Source organism: Etheostoma spectabile, chromosome 4, assembly GCF_008692095.1.
Source record: "Etheostoma spectabile isolate EspeVRDwgs_2016 chromosome 4, UIUC_Espe_1.0, whole genome shotgun sequence".
NCBI classification, from domain to species: Eukaryota; Metazoa; Chordata; class Actinopteri; order Perciformes; family Percidae; genus Etheostoma; species Etheostoma spectabile.
Window position 1 is genome coordinate 365363 of NC_045736.1, and position 3364 is coordinate 368726.

At 44.2% G+C, this 3364-nt stretch overlaps 1 long non-coding RNA gene across 3 annotated transcripts in view; it reads left to right on the forward strand.

The window, feature by feature from the left end:
- LOC116687415 (uncharacterized) overlaps positions 1 to 3364 on the forward strand; it is an 8638-nt gene that overhangs the window by 4353 nt on the left and 921 nt on the right. Inside the window, exons 3-4 of one of the 3 annotated variants that reach the window (XR_004331535.1) lie at positions 820 to 821; positions 1062 to 1073. The exons of 1 other annotated variant lie outside the window; for it this stretch is intronic. This is a non-coding gene — a long non-coding RNA (uncharacterized LOC116687415). Of the gene's footprint in view, positions 1 to 819; positions 822 to 1061; positions 1074 to 1625; positions 1660 to 3364 lie in introns of those variants that run through there. One more of the 3 variants, XR_004331536.1, reaches the window with a different exon arrangement.

The window sequence follows — 3364 nt, forward strand, 5'->3', positions numbered from 1 at the left end:
GAGGCGGAATGGCTACACAGCAAAGACCCCAACCAGTACCACTCATCTCCACTAAAATAGGAAAAGAGCTACATGTGCAAGAGCTCACCAAATTGACCGTTGAAGACTGGGAAAAGGTGGCCTGTCTGAGGAGTCGCGATTTCTTTGAGACAATTCAGATGGTAAGTCAAATTTGGCTGTCAACAGAATGAGAAAAACCCTCATGCCTTGTTACCTGTGTAACCACTGTCTTGAACCTGACAAGGAGTTCCTGTACTAAATGGCCCCCCAGTAGTCACCAGATCTCCCACCCAATAGAGCTCTTTGGATGTGGTGGACTAGGAGTTCGTGCCCTGGATGTGCATACCCACAATCTCCCTCAACTGCAGATGCATCCTATCAAGATGGCCAACATTTCTACCAAAGAAATGCTTTCAGCCTTGTTGAACTCACTGCACGTAGAATTAGGCAGTTCTTAAGGTGAAAGGGTCAAACACAGTATTATTATGGTGTTCCTATAATCCTAATAGTGAGTGTGTATGTCTGGCTTGGTGTACTATGTACCTGAAGTGTGCTGTGCAACCCATGATATACACTCCCCTTTTTGCTTTTCATACTGCCTTAATTCTACGTGCATTGATTTCCGTTCCCTAATACTCAGATTCCTGTCTTCCTGTTGCCACTTTGACGAGCCGATCCCTGCTTTAAGAGAAACAGTGACTAAACCTTGGTAAATCCGCAAACCTAAAAAAACAACTGCAATTAACTGTGTATGGTTTATTTTCCAACCATGATTCTAATCTTTCAACTAGTAATTAAAAGAACTGAATAAAGACAAAGAAGTGTTCCACTGATGCAAGCCCACATTCTAATGATAATGGTCCGCTACCGTCCTGTGCTACTGCTCTGTTAACTTCTCACGATAAGACATGCTACACCGGTTTTTAAATGAAGCATGGGGTCGCCCATGACAGTGGTGTTATTGGTTTGCATTCGCGCCGTGTCACGGGGCCCCCCCCCCCCTAGGGGACTTTTCTCCTCTGTGTTGCAATAACTGCCACAGCTCACCCTCTAAGACGAAGGAGCGTTCGTGTGAACTTTGGGAGGTCCAGACCCAGCCCACGACCGGGATCCTGTTTGAGGGGGGTTGAATTGGAGTCATTGAATCTACAACTACTCAGGCTGTGTCTGGACCCAACTTACTGGACAACACACCAGCCACCTGTATCAGGAGACACAGGGTAGGCGTCTTCCTAGGAGACGGTTATCCTTTAACCTCGGCAGCACACTGCTGTGGATGGTCCCATTCTGTGGTCACCATTGTCCTCTTCTACACTGTGGTGTGCTGGGGGGAAGCATATCAGAAAGGACACCCACAGGCTGGATAAACTGATCAGGCTGGCCGGCTCTGTGGTCGGCATGAAGCTGACTCACTGGTGCGGTTGGCAGAGAGAGGACACTGGACAACTGCTGGACATTACTTACGGTGGCCCGCCCCCCCCCCGCACACCGTCATCACACCCAGAGGACCCTGGGACAATGGAAGGCTGCTCCCTTCCCAATGTTGGACCAACAGATTCAAGGACTCCTTTTTCCTTCAACCCCATGACATCAGACGAAACACTAACTCCTCATTCGGGGGGGAGCGGAACAGTACATACAGCACCTACATACATATCATACATACATACGGCAACATAACAGTCACATACATACTAAAACACCTGGACTTAATTCCACCTGTCCTTTAATCACCTAACACTGACACTTTAGTAATAATTTTATGTCTTTTCTTTGTTTATTTGACAAATGTTCTTATTGTGTTCATTATTTATTATTGTTATTTTGTTGTCCTTTATACTGTCTTTTTTTATCTATTTTTTATTTCTTTTTGCTTGCTAAAACTGCTGGCTGGAACATTCATTCCTCGATGGAGTCATCCCAAAAGATTAATGACGAGATTCCTAAGTCTAAGGCTGCATCCCCGTTCCTTCCCCTTACCCTACCCCTTGGCCCTCCCCCTACCCTTGGCCCGTGAAACCACGGGGTAGGGTAAGGGTGAAAACATACCCCGATGCATTTGGACAACCCACTTGGTGACATCACCATACAGTATTGATCCCAAACCTCCAGATGCCGTCTAGGTCTGTTGTTGTGTTTTTTGGCCAACCGTTTATATATTTTATTAGTTATTTTCGGCTCCCTTTGTATGCAGAGTACTATCGTGTGTAGTACTTAGGTCTGTTTGGCAATACAAATGTGTATACCATGCCATCATTTGTACATATACATACATATACACCCTGTATACATGGGTGTGTATATCTGTTTCAGTTTATCACCGTTGAATGTCATTTGATGTTTCCACAAAAAACATTTTTGTTGACAAAATCTGTTTATTGGTGATAAATTGAACATAACTAGGCAAAACGAGTACATAAAAATGTTACAGCACCTGTCACTATAGAACCAAACTACATGTCGCACACAATAAAAGGCACTCATTGTAACACTAAAAAAATCCACACAAGACCACAAACAAACAACACACCCTACACGTTGAGCTACAGCTGCTCTGATATTCCAACCATCTGGGAGCCTTTTGGCCATAGCCCTCCCGCAAATCATCAGGGGTCCCCTATAATCAAACCAACACATTAACAGTGCATTGCAATGACAGGAATTAATTGAAAATTATTACAATAATAGTAGCTGCTACCACTTCAAATATGATGGGTCAACATGACCATATGGATTAGGAAAAGTCTGCTCTTTGGCAGCCCCAACCTGGATCACAGCTGCTGTGTCTCCTGTTTCCTCCTGTGTGAGACAGGCGTATATGTTAAAGCACGTAGCGATTTATCATCGACCGTAATATATTAGCTATACATCTATGCTTCTATAATTCCTTCAGGCAGAAATAGTGGGACTGTTCAACGTTAGCGTTAGCGATTAGCGTTCCGATTACGTTACATTGCAAGCTAGCGCTTTTTTAAAAAGTTTCAGTGAGGAACATGGGTAACACAATGTACAGACTGCATAGACCCCACACAAAACTACGACTGTTCGTAACTTGTTAATCAAATTATTTAAAGCTGAAGTACTTACATTCATGTGTCCTTGGTGATGCAGCAGCCACACCTGCCTGTGTTTTTTAGTGTAGGTCGGTCCACACTTAGATCTTCGGGGTATACAGCCCTTGATCCATGCCCTACCCCTATGCTCGTAATACGTATTGGAGTAAGGGCCAAGGGGTAGGGGTAAGGGGAAGGAATGGGATTCAGCCTTAGACTTAGACATCTCTTCATTAATCCTTTTGGGATGACTCCCACGAGGAAATTGAATGTTCCAGCAGCAGTTTTAGCAAGAAAAAAGAAATAAAAAA